We start from the raw sequence: 20766 nt of genomic DNA, 5'->3' as shown, positions 1-20766 counted from the left end.
TAAGATCAGGAACAAGGCAGGGGTGCCCCCTTTCACCACTTTTATTCAACATAATTCTGGAAGTCCTAGCCACAGCAAGAAGAAATAAAAGGCATCCAAATTGAAAAAGAAGAAGTAAAACTATCATTATTTGCTGATGGCATGATACTGTACATAGAAAATCCTAAAGTCTCAGTCAAAAACTATTGGACCTAATAAATGAATTCGGGAAGATAGCAGGATATAAAATTAATATTCAGAAATCAGTTGCATTTTTATATACCACCAATAAACTGTCTGAAAGATAAATTAAGGAAACAATGCACTTCATTATTGCAATAACAACAACAAAAAGTACCTAGGAGTAAATTTAACCAAGGTGGTTAAAAACTTGTACTCAGAAAATTATAAAACATTGATAAAAGAAATCAAGGAAGATACAAACAAGTGAAAGCATATACCGTGTTCATGGATAGGAAGAATAAACATCATTAAAATGTCTATATTACCGAAAGCAATCTATAAATTCAATGCAATTCCTATTAAAATACCAATGACATATTTCAAAGATATAGAACAAATATTCCAAAATGTTATAAGGAACCAAAAAAGAACACGAATAGCCTCTGCAATCTTGAAAAAGAAGAATAAAGTGTGTGTGTGGGGAGGGTGAGGAGCCACTGAGCCACTTCACCCGCAGGTGTTATAAGGTACCAAAAACTACAGAATTAATATTAATATTTTAAGAGGCTTGGAGAACATTTTATTAATTTGGGTTAAGGTGTGCAGAGAAATTTTGAGAATAGTGTCTGTACTGTGTGACTGGCATAACCAGGATGGCCTTTGGCATTGTATTGTAAATGCAAAGGGGAGGAAAACATGGATCCCCAGACATTCCACCACACCTGTGAGGAAAGGGGTGAATGGCTAGCCAGGTGCAGGGAGAGAAAAGCCAAAATAAACCTTTTCTTATAGCAATGAACCATTTGCGGGTATTTGTCCCCACGGAAACTACCTCTCCTATGTAAATGCGTGTAGTTAACACGTGTGACTCTGGACAGAGAGATAGCAGATGAACACTAGATAATATAGGAATACCTTTTAATATGTAAAAAGATATCTTTTTGCCATTGTGTTGACTTGTAAATTTTGTTTTCTCCAAAATAATGTATGGCTTGCAAATTGAACATGGTCCTATCATGTTAAAGGACATATGACTATAACCAATAGTGGTAAGGGGCTCCTAATTACAATTTTTGCTTCTGTACTTCCCACTTACAAAACTATAAAAACTAAGTAGAACAAAGGGCTGGTGTGCGCTCTCACTCAGATCACTGTTGGAGTTGCCGCCACTTAGCCAAGCTAGACAATAAAGCTTTGATGTGTAATCGACTAACCTTGTTCATGTTTCGGGTCCCTCCGGATTAGGATTAACAAGGGTATCACATTTCCTGATATCAAGTTATACTACAAGGCTATTGTACTCAAAACAGCTTGGTACTGGCATAAGAACAGGCAGACAGATCAATGGAACAGAACAGAGAACCCAGAAATAAACCCACACCTTTATGGACAACTGATATTTGACGAGGTAAGAGCATACAATGGAGTAAAGACAGCCTCTTTAACAAATGGTGTTGGGAAAATTAGACAGCTACCTGCAAAAAAATGAAACTAGACCACCAACTTACACCATTCACAAAAATAAACTCAAAATGGATAAAAGACTTAAATGTAAGTCGTGAAACCATAATCATCTTGGAAGAAAACATAGGCAGTAAGCTCTCTGACATCTCTCGCAGCAATATATCTGCTGATTTATCTCCACGGACAAGTGAAATAAAGGACAGGATGAACAAATGGGACTATATCAAACTAAGAAGCTTTTACACAGCTAAAGACAATAAGAACAAAAGAAAAAGACAAACTACACAATGGGAAGACATATTTGCCAACACGTCCGATAAGGAGTTAATAACCAAAATCTACAAAGAATTTGTAAAACTCAACACCAGGAAGGTAAACAATCTAATCCAAAAATGGGCAAAAGAACGGAATAGACACTTCTGCAAAAAGGACATAAGATGGCCAACAGGCATATGAAAAAATGTTCTACATCACTAACCATTAGAGAAATGCAAATTAAAACCACAATGAGATATCACCTCACACCTGTCAGAATGGTGCTCATTAACATAACAACACATAATAAGTGCTGACGAGGATATGGAGAAAAGGGAACCCTCCTGCATTGCTGGTGGGAATGCAGACTGGTGCAGCCACTGTAGAAAACAGGATAACGTTTCCTCAAAAAATTAAAAATGGAACTGCGTTTTGACCCAGCTATCCCACTTTTAGGAATATATCCTAAGAATACCAAAACACTGATTCAAAAGAAGACATGCACCCCCATGTTTATGGCAGCATTGTTTACAATAGCCAAGATCTGGAAGGAGCCCAAGTGTCTGTCAGTGTACGAGTGGATTAAAAAGCTGTGGTACATAAACACAATGGAATACTATGGGGCTATGAAAAAGAAGAAAATCTTACCTTTTGTGACAACATGGATGGGCCTGGAGACTATTAAGCTAAGTGAAATAAAACAGGCAGAGAAAGAAAAATATCATATGACCTCACTCATTTGAGGAATCTAATGAACAATGTGAACTGAGGAACAGAATAGAAGCAGAGTTGGGGGTCACATGGACCAGAGGGAAAGCGTTCAGAGGGAAAGTGGATGAGAGGATGGGATCAGAGAAGGGAAAGGGATTAGTAAAATTATATATACCTAACAGAGAGATATAGAAAGCAGGACAGCAAATCCTGGAAGGAAGTGGGGAAGGCATTGGGGGGTGGGGACAAAGGGGTTATCAAGGGGAACATGGGGCTGGGGGGGGATATATTTGGTGGGACACTTGAATCTATGTAAACAGAATAAATTAAAATCAATAAAAATTAGTATAAGAAAATAAACAAAAACATCACCTTTTATAACTCAAAAAACAAACAAACAAAAAAAAAGAGGCAGTTTTAAAATCCAAGAGGTGGGGCTTGGCCAGTTGGCTCAGCAATAGAGCGTCAGCCTGGTGTTTGGAAGTCCTGGGTTTGATTCCCAGCCAGGACACACAGAAGAAGTGCCCATCTGCTTCTCACCCCTCCCCATCTCCTTCCTCTCTGTCTCGCTCTTCCTCTCCTGCAGCCAAAGGCTCCATTGAAGCAAAGTTGGCCCGGGCGCTGAGGATGGCTCTATGGCCTCCACCTCAGGTGCCAGAATGACTCTGGCACAATGGAGCAATGCCCCAGATGGGCAGAGCATTGCCCTCTGGTGGGCATGCCGGGTGGATCCTGGTCAGGCACCTGCGGGAGTCTGTCTGACTGCCTCCCCACTTCTACCTTTGGAAAAATAAAAAAATAAAATAAATTTGCAGCTCTGGCCGGTTTGCTCAGTGGTAGAGTTTTGGCCCGGCATGTGGAAGTCCCGGGTTCAATTCCTGGCCAAGGCACACAGGAGAAAAAAAGAAAAAAAATCCAACTGACTGCTCAGCAGCCCTCCACGCTCTTTTCAGTCATCCTGAAAGGACAGATTCCAAATTTACAGGGCCAATGAGCAGGACTCATCTGAGCTTGTCAGGTTTGGTTCGTGACCCCATCTTTTATTTTTCATCTACAGCTCATAAGAGTATCAATCTAAAATTGCTAATTACTGACTTAGTCCTCACTGAAAGTTACGGTTTTTAGAAATTGAAAATTCTGATTAATTGGAAAGAAATTGTATGGTTTTAATGATAAAGGTATAAGGAATGGAGGTACTTTTGAAAAGAAGAGAAAGTAAGTTCTTCTGAAAGCTGGTTATTTCTTAATAGAGAAAAAGGTTTATGTAAGTTGTAGTAAATTTGTGTAAGTTGCAGAGGTTTATGTAAGTTGTAGAAGGTTTGTGCAGGGGAAAGAAACAAAAAGAGAAGAAACTGAGAAAGTGAATAAAGGGGGGAAAAGGAAAAAAGGAAGGGCTTTAAAAAAAGCCTAGTTATTTCTGAATGGAGAAGGTTTGTATGAGTTGCAAAAGGTTTGTGTAAGTTGCAGAAGGTCTGTGAGGCTGGGAGTGGGTAAGGAACCCAGTAGCTGAGGTATCCAGCCAGTCAAAAGTATACTACAGTGTGTCCGTAAAGTCGTGGTGCACTTTTGACTGGTCACAGGAAAGCAACAAAAGACGACAGAAATGTGAAATCTGCACCAAATAAAAGGAAAACCCTCCCAGTTTTCGTAGGATGACGTGGCAGCATGTGTGCATGTGCAGATAGATGATGACGTAACACCATATATACAGCGGAGCAGCCCACCGCCATGCCAGTCGAGATGTGGACGGTACAGAGGAAAGTTCAGTGTGTTCTGTAGCTCGCTAAATTCGAATCCGTGACCAAAGTGCAACATAAATATTGGGGAATTTATAATGAAGCGCTACCACATAGGAATGACATTACTCGGTGGGATAAGCAGTTGAAGGAAACCGGCAGTTTGGTGGAGAAACCCCATTCTGGTAGGCCATCAGTCAGTGACGAGTCTATAGAGGCTATATGGGATAGCTTCCTAAGGAGCCCTAAAAAATCTATGTGTGAGCCCACATTGAACTGCGTTGAATAGGTATGAAACTGGGAGAGTTTTCCTTTTATTTGGTGCAGATTTCACATTTCTATCATCTTTTGTTGCTTTCCTGTGACCGGTCAAAAGTGCACCATGATTTTACAGACACACTGTATAGCTGGCATGAACCCAGGCAGCCTGGCTCCAGAGCCTGCTTCTGACCACCTGGCCAGTCACGGTGGTCAATGAAGAGAGGGCTAACCACAGGCTGGCCATGCCTCCTTGCCCCTCTTTTCAAATATTGCTATGTCCAAATGCTGTCCACACAACAAGGCCAAGCTCAAACACCAGCTGGCTCCCCCAGAAAGCCTCTCAGGAAGGAAACCTAATAAGCCAGCTTTCCAGGGTCCAGAAATCAGGACAGCTTCAATAACCTTGCCCCTTGGGGCTCCTGGAGAAGCCAAAAGGAGTTCTTAATCTTCCTCATGCTAAGGACCCCTGTTGGCAGCCTGGTAAAGAAGGGTTTGACTTTCTTCTCAGAATCATCTTTTTAAATGTATAAAATATAATACACAAGATCACAAAGGAAAACAACTACATTCAGATATCAAAATATCTGTAAAACACAACCAAATCTGAGATACAGCAATACACGTGCTTATTTATGAATGCTTTAAATTACAAAATCTAAGTAAGTGGTTGTTCCAATAACTACAGTAATTTGGAAATAGATCAATCTAGTGATATGTTGTGATATTTGCAACAACTATGATGTGATATGGAAATATTAATGATTTCTAATGGTGACAATAACAGGCATAGCTAATATAGTTGTGGCCCGTGGCCCTCATTCAGAGGGAAAGAAAATGCTAAATTTAGTTGGATGGTAGGGAAAAGAAAGATGTAATTTTTCCCCAGGCAACTTCACAATGCTCTAAACTCCATCCAAGGATCCTTCAAGGTTCCACAGTCCTGAGATTAAGAACCCCTAAGCTAGACCTGAGACTGGAGAAAGACAGAGCATGCTCCCAAGGAAGATAACAATTTGGGGGTACCAGCTTCATAAGGGAAGGGGTTCTGAGCATTGGTTCTTTTGGCTAACATTGCATCTCAGCCCTCTGAACCTCACCTTTTCTTTTTTTATTTTATTTTATTTATTTTATTTTTTATTTTTTTGTACTTTTCTGAAGCTGGAAACGGGGAGAGACAGTCAGACAGACTCCCGCATGCACCCGACCGGGATCCACCCGGCACGCCCACCAGGGGGCGATGCTCTGCCACTCCAGGCCGTCGCTCTGTTGCGACCAGAGCCACTCTAGCGCCTGGGGCAGAGGCCAAGGAGCCATCCCCAGTGCCCAGGACATCTTTGCTCCAATGGAGCCTTGGCTGCGGGAGGGGAAGAGAGAGACAGAGAGGAAGGAGGGGGTGGGGGTGGAGAAGCAAATGGGCGCTTCTCCTACGTGCCCTGGCCGGGAATCGAACCCGGGTCCCCGCATGCCAGGCCGACGCTCTACCGCTGAGCCAACCGGCCAGGGCCTGAACCTCACCTTTTCTATCAATCCATGGAATTCCTGTGGGAATGACCCTACCCATGGGTAGGTAGGGAAGAGGGGGATGGTCATATGATCCAGGCCCAACTAATAAAGCCACTGTACCTCCTCTTCCCTGCTCATCACTTCGGCCCTGGCATTGAAACCAGGCTGATTAGGTCCAGTAAACACCAGCCTCAGGACATGAGCTGGGACTACAGGGAAAGAGATTATTTCCCTGAGGGCTGCCAAAATGGTTCAATATACATATGGAGCTGCCCAAGGGCCTACCTGAGATTAAAATCAACACAGAGAGACGCAGAGCTGAGAGGTGGAAGGAAACAGGATGCTGGCAACCTCAGGAGAGGCCCTGGATCCAGCCACTCCTGAAATCATTCCATGTACACTGTCATGGACTGTGAGTCCATACATTTCCTTCAGTACTCAAGCAGGTTGACCTGAATTTCTATTTATTCATACAACTAAATGACTCTTAACGAACACAGAAGGGCAAAGGCAACTGTAGCTTTTGATGATTCCCACAGCTCATTATCAAGTCACTTAGGAAAGAAAAATAAAAATTACAAAAACAGCTACTATACATAGAAACAAAAAATACAGAAAAGCATACTTTTTTTTTTTTTGTATTTTTCTGAAGCTGGAAATGGGGAGAGACAGTCAGACAGACTCCCGCATGTGCCGGACCGGGATCCACCCGGCATGCCCACCAGGGGCGACACTCTGCCCACCAGGGGGCGATGCTCTGCCGTGACCAGAGCCACTCTAGCGCCTGGGGCAGAGGCCAAGGAGCCATCCCCAGCACCCGGGCCATCTTTGCTCCAATGGAGCCTTGGAGTGGAGGGGAAAAGAGAGACAGAGAGGAAGGGGGGGTGGAGAAGCAAATGGGCTCTTCTCCTATGTGCCCTGGCCGGGAATCGAACCCGGGTCCCCCGCACGCCAGGCCGACGCTCTACCGCTGAGCCAACCGGCCAGGGCCGAAAAGCACACTTTTAAAAAACTCAGAAATAACCTCTCTGGTAGGTGCTATCCCTAAACTGGTCTATGAAGCCCTAACAGTTATGGTTTTCAAGATGCTTGGTAGGGCAGAAGGGAATCAGAAGAACCCAGAACATTCTCCTTTATCACTAGACTTCCCATTGTAAACCTTCCTGGGAATATCACTAAGTCCCTGCAATAAAGCTCCTGCAAATTTTTAATAGCTACCTTTGAAACTACAATGGAAATTGCTTTCCTGCCACTCTCATTTCTCCCCCGTTCCTTCTCTAGAGTGATGCATGTGCAGTCTCTGAGCTGGGAATCTACTTCCTGCCCACTGGAGGAAGCTGTGATGTCCCCATCAGTCTGGGACCCTCATACATGGGACGGGGGGGTGGGGGGTCAGCAGAAAGGAAGATGCCAAGGGGTTGTGGAGCTGGCAGAAAAGGTGGGCTACAGGGCCAGGAATTCATCCAGGACCCGATGTCCCAGCACACCCACCAGAGCAACAGCCTTGGTTCATCTGCCCCATATGTTACACTTACAGAGCCAAGCACAAAGCTTCCCAAGGATTATACCAGAAAAACTCCAAAACCCCAGGGAAGAGAACCTGGGGGTAAGTGGGTACCCTGGCCTGACTCCTAGCCTGACTGGCTCCTCCCCTCACCCACAGTAATGGGTTCTGGGAGAAACATATGACCTAAAAGCAGGGCTAATCAGAGCTGGCCCTGGAAATTATGCTGGAATTACTAGGAGAAAGGGATGGGATGTAAGGCAGGGCTGTTGAAGACTCCTCTGCTCCCTGGGGGTGGGAGTGGGAGTGGGACACCTGAGAATGAAGTCAAAGCTGAGAAAGGCAGAACCCGAAGTGAAGCAAGGCTGAACCTTGACAAGAATACCTGAATACTGACTCCAGTCAGGGCCAGCTCTGGTCCGGAGCATTAACTTCCCTTTGCAATTTAAGGCAGTTGGAATTGGGGGGGATTCTATCATACACAATATAAATAACTGACTGATAGAACTGGAAGGGACCTCAGAAATCAGTATAGTGCTCCTTCATGTTTGGGTGAACATGATCCTTCTAAGAAGCTGACAAAACAAAACAAAACAAAACAAAACAAAACAAAACAAAACAAAACAAAAGCTGCATGTCTCAGGGATGTCAAAGACCTCTAAAGCCCCCGTCCACAGGAACTGTGAAGAACACTTTGATCCAGTCTGATCTGTCCACTTGATGGAAATTAAGGTTCAGAATGCTTCAGTGAGCTGTCTGCGATCCAGGGCCAGCCATGGACAACGCCAGGCCTCCCGGGAGCCCCAGGAGATCTTCTCCCTTGAACTCCCCTGAGTATGGTCCTCAGGGGAGGTGCATAAGGTCAGGGGAGAAGCGGGTGAAGGTCGAGGTCTCCACACCCCCATTTACCTATAGCAGCTCCACTTTGTTCTGTTTTATAAAATGGGCTTTCAGGGAAGTGTCTGACCACGTTCCATTATTCCACAATCAACACTGAAAATCAATCTTTTTTATCTCATTTCAAAGTACAGTTGGCCCTTGAACACAGTAAAAATTTTGTATAAAACTTGAGATTTTACAGTTGGCTCTTTGCATGTGTGGATTCAACCAATCATAGATCAAAAAGTTATTTTCCATCTGTGGTTGGGGATCTGAGGCTGGGAAACTGGTGGGGAATGCGAAAGTGCTGTGAGGTTTTAATCCTCACTGAAAGCCTATGAGCCGCATTATCACCATTCGCCAAGGCTGTGTGCGAGGTGCTTCTGCGGGGCTGGCCAGCTGGGGTGCTGCTGTCCTGACCCCCAGGCTGACGGCGCACTTGGGCCTTTCTGTTCCTGTGCTTTGGGGCCTGATATTTCCAGTCTTTTCTTGTACTTCCACCTCAACGCACATGGTAAGGCTCATCCACTCACACCTCTTCACTTCCCTTTACTTGGTCCTCTGAAGAAAAACCTGACTGGTCAGAGATTGTGACTGTTGTTGGCACCTGCTTTTCCAGTGGGCAGGCTATTAGCCCCAAAGGCTGGGACCAGGAGCTCTTCCGCTTTCTGTCTTAGAGCAGTACACACAGCCTGGACAGTGTTCACCCATTCTCTAAGAGGGCCTAGCCACATGTACCCCACCTAACCAAGTGCTGACGGGGGCAGCCAGGCCTCTCTCCTCCATGCAGCTGGCTGTGTAAGCAGTTGATTTAGGGCTAGGCATGAAGATTTGAGGTGAACATGACCCAACAATCCCTCTGCTGGGTATATACCCCCAAAACTTGAAAACATGGGTACATAAAGACACATGCACCCCCATGTTCATCACAGCATTGTTCACGGTGGCCAAGACATGGAAACAGCCGAAATGCCCTTCAACAGAGGATTGGATAAAGATGATGTGGTACATATATACTATGGAACACTACTCAGCCATAAGAAATGATGACATAGTATCATTTATGACAACATGGATGGACCTTGATAATATTATACTAAGTGAACTAATAAGTAAATCAGAAAAAGCTAAGAACTGTATGATTCCATACATAGGTGGGACACAAAAATGAGACTCATGGACACAGATAAAAGTGCAGTGGTTACCAGGGGGAGGGGGAGGGAAGAGAGGGAGGTGGGTGGGAGGAGGGGAGGGGCATAAAGAGAAACAAAATATAGGGTTACAGAGGATGATTTGACTTTGGGTGATGGGTATACAGCATAATCGACTGTTCAAATGATATGGAGATGTTTTCTCTAAATCTATGTACTCTGGTTGACCAATGTCACCCCGTTAAATTTAATTATCTAAATAAAAAAATATATATATATTAAAAAAAAAAAAGGCCTGACCAGGTGGTGGTGCAGTGGATAGAGCGTTGGACTGGGATGCAGAGGACCCAGGTTCGAGACCCCGAGGTTGCCAGCTTGAGCGCAGGCTCATCTGGTTTGAGCAAAAAGCCCACCAGCTTGAACCCAAGGTCACTGGCTCCAGCAAAGGGTTACTCTGTCTGCTGAAGGCCCGCAGTCAAGGCACGTATAAGAAAGCAATCAATGAACAACTAAGGTGTTGCAACGCGCAATGAAAAACTAATGATTGATGCTTCTCATCTCTCTCCGTTCTTGTCTGTCTGTCCCTGTCTATCCCTCTCTCTGACTCACTGTTTCTGTAAAAAAAAAAAAAAAAAAAGATTTGAGGTAAAGGAGAATCAATTCCACAGGGGCCTTCTGCCATAAGCTGCATTCTTCTTTCTAGACTTTACCAGAGCCTCACATTGATCAGGGATTCACCAATGAAGTGGTTCGATCACCCTTCACTTAGAGAAGATCCCTATTATACCCACCGCCATCCTGCCTCTAAAACAGTGACTCAGGAAAATATCTGTCCAACTGCCTCTACCCACCCGCCAATGAGGGAAAGCTGCCATGTGAAGCAAGGACTTTGCCTGGGGAAAATCTAGGCCCTCGATCACTATACACATGGCAGCTGCTGAGATCATTGTACAATAGTCATGTTTTCTCTTATTATCTATTTTCTATCAATAACGCACATCAATGATTTAGCTCTGGTTCTTTCACTGATTCAGTCCACAATATGACTAAGGCTAGGTGACTCGGAGGGTCTCTCACATTCTCATCTTCTGTTCCTCTCCTCTCCTTCCCAAGATGAGCATCGTGGTGCAGGGCTCTAATGGCTTCACTGAGAAATGCCAGGGGAGTAACTGTCATGCCTCCAGCCTAGCTCTAGTAATTCCATGGCACAGTTGTTCAAGACAGACTTCCACAGAGAAACTGCTCGGGGGAAGCAACAAAGCGTGACTATGCGCAGCAGATTGGGTAAAATGTCAGCCTGAAACCAGCAAACACGCTGAAGTTGAGGAATAAGGGAACTATGTCACTGAGGGTGGGAACACGCTTTCTTTTTTTGTGACAGAGATAGAGCTATAGGGACAGATAGGCAGGAAGGGAAAAAGATAAAAAGCATCAGTTCTTTGTTGCAGCTCCTCAGTTGTTCATTAATTGCTTTCTCATATGTGCCTTGATGGGGGTGGGGGTACAGCAGAGCAAGAGACCCTTTGCTCAAGCCAGTGACCATGGGGTCATGTCTGCGATCCCACACTCAAGCCAGCAACCCCGCGTTCAAGCCAGTGAGCCCGTGCTCAAGCCAGATAAGCCTGTGCTCAAGCCGACAGGGTTTTGAACCTGGGTCCTCTGCATCCGAGTCCGACGCTCTATCCATTGCGCCACCGCCTGGTCAGATGGGAACACACTCTTAAACAGACATTTTGAGGGAACAGCTGGATTTCTTGTAAAGAAAAAGAACCAGTGACATACTTCACCGCCCCCAATGACTAGGTTCCGGATTCCCTGCACAGTACCCAGACCTGTGTGGCTTTGCAAATAAATTCTCATTCTGCCTTGAAACATGAGGCTTTTGCTTTGAGTTTACTACATGCCAAGCACTGTTTTTAGTTCTTTAACTATCAACTAATTTAACCCTCATACCAACACTGTGAAGTACGGTTTTATTAGTATCCCCACTTTTTTTAAAAATATTTTTTAAGGCTTTATTAATTTTATTTATTATTTTTTTTTTTTTTTACATAGGCAGAGATAGACAGGGACAGACAGACAGGAACGGAGAGAGAGATGAGAAGCATCAATCATTAGTTTTTCGTTGTGCGTTGCGACTTCTTAGTCGTTCATTGATTGCTTTCTCATATGTGCCTTGGCCACGAGCCTTCAGCAGACCAAGTAACCCCTTGCTGGAGCCAGCGACCTTGGGTCCAAGCTGGTGAGCTTTCTGCTCAAGCCAGATGAGCCCGTGCTCAAGCTGGCGACCTCGGGGGGGTCTCGAACCTGGGTCCTTCTGCACCCCAGTCCGACACTCTATCCACTGCGCCACCACCTGGTCAGGCAGTATCCCCACTTTTAAAAGACCAGAAAACTGAGACACAGAGAGGCAACTTGCCCAAGATCACACAGAAGTAGATGGCAAGGTCAGGAGGGATTTGAACCCAGTGGGTCTGGTCCCAGACCACCAACAATGCCATCTCCAAACACAGCAGTTAAAAAGAATATGAGCTCAGCCTTGAAACGTATGTGAGTCTACTTTCAGATATCCATTTTAGATGGATTAAAGACCCAAATACAAAAGGAAAAATACAAATGTGTTTACAACGTAACACAGAAGCGTATTTTCCTGTTGGGGTAGGTAAAGGTTTCTCACTCAGGGATCCTGAGAAAGTGTTTGCTCTCCTCACAAAAAGGGTCAGACTCATCCACACAGTCCTGAATCCCTTCTCTAGTCTGCCTTTTTTCCAGAGTGAAATGTGGACACCAGATCAGATTTGAGAGGGTATCTCTTGTCCCCAGAACACTACTTTAGCAGAATATAAGGTCTGAACTCTGAGGTGCTCCAGCCTCCTGGGGAAGGGGGGTACGGCTGCCATCTTGTGGACACGAGGGGGCCAGAGTCACAGCAGCACTGGCAAGCCATTAAGTCACATCCTCTCCCCCTAGAAGTTGTATAAATCCAACAACCTCCTAGGGGTTGAAATGACACTTCCACTCGGCAGTGGAGTGCACTCCTAACTGAACACCTGTTACAGCCAGGCTCCAGCAGCCACATGCTGTGCCAGCATTCTGGAGAGTTTGCGAAAAACCACTAACATGTATTTCAAGGAGTCCCCAAAAGACTCAACTCAGAAATGATGTTAGGCAATCTTAGGGAAAGATCCCACCAACCACGGATGCTCAGAGGTATCTAGAGATGACTTGGTGCATGAATGAATTCTCAGACAAGCTAAACTGGGAACAACCTTCTCTCTCTACAGACTTCTGAGAGATCAGGGATACTGACTTTAAAGGCCAAGCTCAGTGCACTGGTATGGCTGCATCCCAGTCTGCTGGCCCCTGGCTCACTGGCTGGGGAAATCCTGTATAGCCTGTGGATAACCCCCCACCCCTGCCACCAGGCATTTGCTGGATGTGCCACCAGTTAAGCCCCTTCCTGCACTTTCATAAAAACAGCTTGTCAATGTAGTTTTGAATGCTGGGTGCTTTTCCACAAAGCATTCTCCAGATCCCAGCTAATCAGATAAAAGACAGAACAGTGGTCAGTCTAGCAAAAAAGGTCAGGCTTTATATTTTAATCCTCTCATTCAAAATATATAGAAAGGGAAGAATGAAAAAAACCCATTATTTAACAGCAGAAAACATTAGGTACAGGTTACTATACCTCTCCAGGCCTCAGTTTCCTCATCTATAAAACAGGGATAATAATAGAGGTATTGTGAGGACTAAGGAAATTACTCCATGACAAATGTTTAGAGCAGGACATATCATGTAGTAAGTGTTCAATAAAAGGGAGCTATCATTTTTTTTTTTTTTTTTTTTTTACAGGGACAGAGAGAGAGTCAGAGAGAGGGATAGGCAGGGACAGACAGAAAGGAACGGAGAGAGATGAGAAGCATCAATCACCAGTTTTTCGTTGCGAGACCTTAGTTGTTCATTGATTGCTTTCTCATATGTGCCTTGACCGTGGGGCTTCAGCAGACTGAGTAACCCCTTGCTTGAGCCAGCGACCTTGGGTCCAAGCTGGTGAGCTTTTGCTCAAACCAGATGAGCCTGTGCTCAAGCTGGTGACCTCGGGGTCTTGAACCTGGGTCCTCCGCATTTCAGTCGGACGCTCTATCCACTGCGCCACCACCTGGTCAGGCGGGAGCTATCATTTTTATTGCTGGGGACTGAAAGCCCTTGAAACGTTTCAAAATCCACCCTCTGCTGAACCACACACAGAGAGGTACTGCACTCTCAAATAATACTGTAGTTTTACACAGCAGATTACCAATGGGACAGTGTTTATGCCAGACAAATTCTAAAAACCCACCACTGAAAGTGTCCTCATGCTTTAGGACCCTTGCTCTCTATTCAATACCAGGTAGGGAGCTAGATACAGAATTTCCCACAGAATGGGGTCACAGTCATTTTACCCTAGGAGAAGGGAAAATGAGAACTAGATGAGATATACTAAGTTACTCATTCAGCAATTATTAAGTACTACTTTATGCTGTGGACTGTGAGGTGGGGGCTAACCATATTGAACAAAAGAGATGTAGTCCTTGCTCTTACAAAGCTTCCAGTCCAGAACAGGAGCAGAAACAAATACAAATATAAGAACACATGGTGAGATGTAAAATATAGGAAACCAGGGTGAGTTTTAGCCCAGAAGTACAGAGAAAGGAGAAAGAAGCCACATGAACAGCGGGAGTAAGACTATCCCAGAATGTCCGGGATCTGAAGAATAGATAAACAAAACATGGAAATAAATGAAATAATCATTTCATTGAAATGAAATAATCATTGAAATAATCATTCAACCATACAATGAAACCTTACAATGAAATAATCATTCAACCATAAAAAAAAAAGTATCGGTTCATGTATAACATAACGTGACGAGTACTGAAAACATTATGCTGACTGAAGGAAGCCAGTCACCAAAGACCACATATTACAAAATTCCATTTATATGAAATGGCCAGAACAGGCCAATTCAGAGAGAGAGAAAGCAGACCAGTGGTTGTCAGGGGCTAGGAGGATGTAGAAACCGGGGTGGGGGAGTGGGGTAGAAGAGGTGGGGGCCGGGGATGGTATATGGTTACAGAGTTTCTTTTTAAGCCCATAAAAATGCACTGGAGCCTGAACCTGTGGTGGCGCAGTGGATAAAGCGTCGACCTGGAAATGCTGAGGTCGCTGGTTCGAAACCCTGGCCTTGCCCGGTCAAGGCACATATGGGAGTTGAAGCATCCTGCTCCTCCCCCCCTTCTCTCTCCCCTCTAAAATTAATTAATTAATTAATTAATTAATTAAAAAATGCACTGGAGTTAGAGACTAGTGATGGCTGCACAATCCTGTCATCATGCCAAAATACATGAATTGTACACCTTTAAAAAGTGAATTTTATGTCATGTAAATGACATAGCAAAAAAACAAAAAAACAAAATAACCCCCCACTCAAACAGATACCTAAATTGAATTACTGTACTGGTAATAAAGTTTCCAATGAAAGTTAAAGAGGAAAAAAAAGGAGCATCCCAGGAGATGGAAGAGGATGCATGAGTATGATCAAAGAAAGTCACAGGAGGCCCATGCAGCTAGATCGCTGTGGTGAGGAAGAGCATGCTCGGAGACGTGGCAGAGCTCACAGGGGCTGTATGAGTCATGGCAGGTCACGTGCTTTTTATTCTAAGTATGATGGGAAGCAGAATGATGCATTCTGATTTATTTATTTTATTTTTTATTTTTTTTGGTACTTTTCCAAAGTGAGAAGGGGGGACAGCAGACAGACTCCCACATGTGCCCGACCGGGATCCACCCGGCATGCCCACCAGGGGGTGTTGTTCCGCTGCAACCAGAGCCATCCTAGTGCCTGAGGTGGAGGCCACAGAGCCATCCTCAGCACCCGGGTCAGCTTTGCTCCAATGGAGCCTTGGCTGTGGGAGGGGAAGAGAGAGACAGAGAGAAAGGAGAGGGGGAAGGGTGGAGAAGCAGATGGGCACTTCTCCTGTGTGCTCTGGCTGGGAATCGAACCTGGGACTTCCACACACCGGGCTGACGCTCTACTACTGAGCCAACCGGCCAGGGCCTGATTTACATCTTTGAAAGATTCTTCTGGCTGCCGCACAGAGATTATTGTGGGGGGGAGGGATGCAGAAGGTTCAAAAGAAGCAGGAAGAACAGAGAGGTGGTGGCTGTTATATCCAAGGAGAGTGGCGGCTGGACCAGGGTGAGGGCAGCAAAATGGAAAGGAAGAGGCAGATGAGATCTGTTTCAGATCGAGGACAAACAGGCTGATGGGCTGGCCAAGAGGGTGAGGGCTGAGGCAGAAGGAGATTCAAGAACGATCTTCACATAGTCTCGTGAGTTTTTCCAAAGTGGTTTTCTGCTAGACTCAAATAGTACACAGCACAGTAAGAGCAGTTCACCAAATGCCTGTCAAATGAATTGAATAAATGAACAAAGTCACTGCTCATTTTTTTTTGGTAGAGAACATTTTGTATATTCAAAAAGATGTCAATTCTCAACACACACACACAGTTACATACACACATATATCCATATATAAATATTATATCCTTACTTCTACCTGTTTCTCTACCATCCACTGGTAGATAGTGGTCCTCTAGATACTATCAACTACCCATCTGCTCAAACCAGAAACCTGAGAATTATTTATATAGGTGTGTGTGTGTGTGTGTGTGTGTGTGTATGTGTGTGTGTATACATACACACATATACATATACATATACATATACAACCCCTAAGCAAAAGACAGCTGCTGAATCAGTAACAGCCAGGTCCCCCTTTCTCTGAGGGGGTCAGAGGAATAGATAAGCCAGTGAGAAGTGAGCTTTCACTTCTGATGAACAGCCCATAGGAGAGGAGAGAGAGGAAGAGATGCTACTCCAGAGACAGGAAGTGTCATCTTTCTTTTTGGTGGGAGTGGGAGGAATACGGGATAGATCAGAGTGGGGAGAGCACTATGAATAAAAGTGGCCTAGTTGGGGGTGGGGTGTCAATTTGACTCTATGCCTCTCCCTTCAAGAACATCTACCACAACTGAAGCCCAGCAAAAAACAAGTTATGACCCCAAAGGGGTCATGAGCTCCAACCCACCGACAGCCAGAACCATTATGAGAGGAATGCCAAAATCCTGAAAGACTGCAATCCTTATCCTGGCACCAGGAGACACCAGGAAACGGCCACCACAGTCACAGACCAAGCGCAAGTGGTGCCCTGGGATTTGTTCCATGCAACGGTCCTGTGGGGGCGTGCCCACCCAGAGCCTTCCTTCCAGGTCCACCATCCCCGGTGATAGGGCTCAGCCATTTTACGAGTTGGGTGTGAGAAGCGTTCCACTGAGTGGCTGCGTGTGCTGGGCTTGGGGTGGACGCTAGATAAGTTGTTGCCTGTGTTACTTGCCCCACCTTGACTTAAGTGTTTCTGTAATTCCTCCATGCCCTTTTCATGAGGGGAGGACTGGGTGGCACTCCATGCTTCACACAACTGACTGAACTCCACTTATTTCATTCTACCAGACAGCAGCCACAGCACCTGGTACCACGCTGGCCTCTCCTAGTTTGACAGAGGTTCAGTTGAGCACTTACCAACACCAAGGCCATGGATTCTCCTCCTGTGGGGTAGAGAACCCTCCCAAGTAGGCCTCTAATATTGACCAACGTGTAAAATGTGTCTCAACCCAAACTGATGATACTGCAGTCTCCCTGACAGAATGCTGGACTAAGTAGACCATGTAATGTGGAAGAGAGCGGGATGCCATTCCATGGCTACCCATCACAATATAGGCACACAGACTTTCATCACTGCGGGATGCCCATTCCATGGCTACCCATCACAATATAGGCACACAGATTTTCATCACTGTATTTTATATAAACGGGATCATATCACATTTACTTCTCCGAATCGTCCTTTTCCTTAAATACAGCACAGAAATGCCTCCTAATCAGCCAGCAGTACTCTTACCTACTGCCGTACTTTACTCCACCATTCCCTGAAAAGTGGGCACACATTTTATTTTCAGGGTCTGGTTTTTGTGCTGCACACAATGCTACAATAAATGTCCTTTTGTACTGGGGCCATTTTTTATGCAGGGTAGAGTCTCAGGAGTGGCAGTGCTACATCAAAGACTGTTTAGGGAATATTCTATAATTATAGAATGGTTTCCAACATCAATGTATAGAACTGCATGTATAACATGTAATACAACTTTCTCTGGAACAACACACCTGACGAGCGTGCCCACACGGGAAGGGAGCTGAATGACAACAGGCAGGGAGACTTACTTTTCACCATTTATCTTTCTTTGTGCCATTTGAATGTTTTATCACGTCCATACACTGCTCATTCAAAACTAAATAAATAACTTTTCCAGCTTGTCCTCTAAAAAGGTTGCAATGATTCACATGTCCTCCAGCAACTCGGGAGAGTATTTAGTTGAACTCTTTAATGCCCTACCTTTTTCTCCTGCAAGGCCGTCCTTCCTCCACCCCTTTCTCTTTTCTTTCTTTTTTTGACCTGGTGCGAGCTGAAACATGTCAAATTTTACCTGCTTGTAATCCACAATTCCTTCTATTCTATAGCCCTTGGGCAGGTGGAAGGGAACTCGCAGATTTGCTAGATTCGACAAGTCAGCCTGGTCGGACCTCTTAGCAGCACAACAGAGAAACCCAAGTCAGGGTGGGAGCCAGGTGTTCTTAGGGACCTAAGGGCGCAGATGGCAGAAAGAGATCAGGGCAGGACCTCTCTCTCCTCACATGCTTCCAGGACACCCTGTTTTAACCTCAGGCTGGATGACCTTTTCTCATTAGGTGAGTGGCCCAGAATCCTCCGAATGCCTTAAAGCTTCTCAGAAAGGGCCAAGGAGGCCTGCAGCAGCAGCTGCTGTCCCTGGGACTTGACCTGTCAGGAACTCCGAGATGAGAAACAGGGAACCAGGGGACAAAGAACACGAAAGAATCAGGCTCATACAAACAAGAGGCTTTCTCATTCACTTCCTCTAGGCCAGTCATCCTCTATGCCTGGCCCAGAACCAAAGGCCTCTCCAGCCGCTGCTTTTCAACCCTACTGTGACTCCTGTGACAGGAAAACAAAGCTGACATAGCGCACAGATAACAATGGCCCTGGGTGCAGCAGCAGCTCCAACATAACACGCCTGCCACTGCCACTGCCACTCTGGCTGAAGCTCCGGACTAACCAACCTGCAGAGGGGAGGGAACTAAACAGGGCCAGATGAGGAATCAGCTGGTGGAAGGTGGGGGATGGGAGAACATGAGCCATCTCAAAACTAGCAGCAAGGTCATACAATTCAGATGGTGGATTGAGCCGGGTGCGGTGGCACGTACCTGTAGTCCCAGCTACTTGGGAGGCTGAGGCAGGAGGATGGCTCGAGCCCAGGAGTTCCCAGCTGTAGTACGCTATGCTGATGGGGTGTCCGCACTAAATTCAGCATCAATCTGGTGACCTCCAGGGAGTGGGTTGCCTAAGGAGGGGGGAATGGGCCCAGGTTGGAAATGGTGCAGGTCAAAACTTCCATGCTGACCAGATGGTGGACTGAGGTCATGTGCTACCCATTTCCGCAGCCCCTGCTTCAACCTGAGCTGGATGCAGGGGAAGCCCCAGCCTTAGCCTTGAGTGGTTTCCTCTACCTGGAATGCCCTATCTGTTGATCCTTCAAGACTAAGCTCAGCAAAGATGTGTGCCCAGCCTCTGGGAATGGGGCAAAAGGGAGACAACGTGAGTGTCCGCCTGCAGGGATGAGCTGACAAATTGTGATATAGAGACACAATGGAATCCTTTATGTTTCTCATACCCTATCATCCAAGTCCATCAGCAAGTTCTGTTGCCACTACCTCCAAACTACACTGATTGCATTTCCTTTCCGTTTCTTCAGAGGCCCAGCTCCCCCATTATCATTCTCCTGGACAACTCCATCAGATCACCCACTGGTCTCCTCTCCCCAAGTCCACTCTTCCCTTCCTAGGTTCTATTCTCCACACACAGCCAGAGGGATTGAATCAAACAGGGATCACACCAGATTGCTCTCCTGTTTAAAATTTCACACCTCTCAAATCCCATCTCCTTCCACTTTACCCACTGCCCTGATGCTCCCGCCCCACTGGTCTTTCCCCTCCAAGCATATTCCTACCCCAGGGCCTTTGAATACTTTGCCCTAGCTATTCTCAAGGTCCCCTGTGACTGTGTACAGTAGTGAGTAGGCATAAATACAAGGAGTGGAACATAATGTTGAACAAAAAGGCCAGACACAAAGGGACATTTACATACCCAGGGGTCTCAAACTCGCGGCTCACGGGCCGTGGCCCGCTGAACAATTTTGTACTGATTTTTTTTTGTTTTCAACTGCAGTGAGAAAAGTGTTGTGTAACAGTTGCCTTTTGTAGACCTAGTGCAGCCCACCGAACGGCTGTGATCTTGCTCTGCGGCCCACATGCTGAGTTGAGTTTGAGACCCCTGACATAAAGTATGACTCCATTTACATAAAGTTCAAAGTCAGGTATGAGATGCCAAGACAGTGACTGGGAGAGACTAGGAAAGGGACTTCAGAGAGCTGCAAATACTGTTTTCAGAGCTGATTACATTCAGGAATTAGCATCAAATGTGCATGGTATGAACACATGTCTAAGTCTTTTACAGGCAGAGGCCCCCACAGAAGAGAACCCAGCCTGTATCCATCTCTCTCAAGAAAATGTGAGAAAGGGAGAATTTGAACAGCATAAAAATCAGTCTGGGGAAATCTCTCTTGCTCTTCCTCTCTTAAGAATAGCAGTGGGGACCTGACCAGGTGGTGGCACAGGGGATAGAACATAGACCTGGGACGCTGAGGACCCGGGTTTGAAACCCAAAGGTTGCTGGTTTGAGCACAGGCTCATCAGGCTTGAGCGCAGGGTCCCGAGCTCGAGTGTGGGATCATAGGTATGATCCCATGATCACTGGCTTGAGCCCAAAGTCACTGGCTTGAGCAAGGGGTCACTGGCTCAGCTGGAGCCCCCAGGTCAAGGCATGTATGAGAAAGCAATCAGTGAACAATAAAGTGTCACAACTATGAGTTGATGATTCTTATCTCTCCCTTCCTGTCTGTTCCCATCT

General features: G+C 45.6%; 1 protein-coding gene across 7 annotated transcripts in view; it reads right to left on the bottom strand.

The window, feature by feature from the left end:
* SIPA1L3 (signal induced proliferation associated 1 like 3) overlaps positions 1 to 20766 on the bottom strand; it is a 337072-nt gene that overhangs the window by 203834 nt on the left and 112472 nt on the right. For 2 of the 7 annotated variants that reach the window (XM_066242139.1, XM_066242141.1), the window contains one exon: positions 19005 to 19141. The exons of the other annotated variants lie outside the window; for them this stretch is intronic. The gene's annotated coding sequence lies outside the window, so the exon portion shown is untranslated. The remainder of the gene's footprint in view (positions 1 to 19004; positions 19142 to 20766) is intronic. 7 annotated transcript variants of the gene reach the window in all.

This window comes from Saccopteryx bilineata, chromosome 9 (assembly GCF_036850765.1).
Source record: "Saccopteryx bilineata isolate mSacBil1 chromosome 9, mSacBil1_pri_phased_curated, whole genome shotgun sequence".
Taxonomy (NCBI): domain Eukaryota; kingdom Metazoa; phylum Chordata; class Mammalia; order Chiroptera; family Emballonuridae; genus Saccopteryx; species Saccopteryx bilineata.
The sequence above is the reverse complement of the archived record's forward strand: the minus strand, read 5'-3'. Positions and strand labels throughout refer to the sequence as shown.